Raw genomic sequence first — 238 nt, forward strand, 5'->3', positions numbered from 1 at the left:
GGTTGGGGATGAGGATGAGGATGAGGATGAGGGTGAGGGTGAGGACGAGGCTCAGGATGAGGAAGAGGATGAGGATGACGATGAGGATGAGGATGAGAGTTAGGGTTAGGATTAGGGTTAGGATTAGGTTTAAGATTAGGATTAGGATTAAGATTAGCATTAGGATTAGGATTAGGATTAGGATTAGGATTAGGATTAGGATTAGGATTAGGATTAGGATTAGGGAAGGATTATGATT

This window comes from Lupinus angustifolius, chromosome LG10 (assembly GCF_001865875.1).
Source record: "Lupinus angustifolius cultivar Tanjil chromosome LG10, LupAngTanjil_v1.0, whole genome shotgun sequence".
NCBI lineage: Eukaryota > Viridiplantae > Streptophyta > Magnoliopsida > Fabales > Fabaceae > Lupinus > Lupinus angustifolius.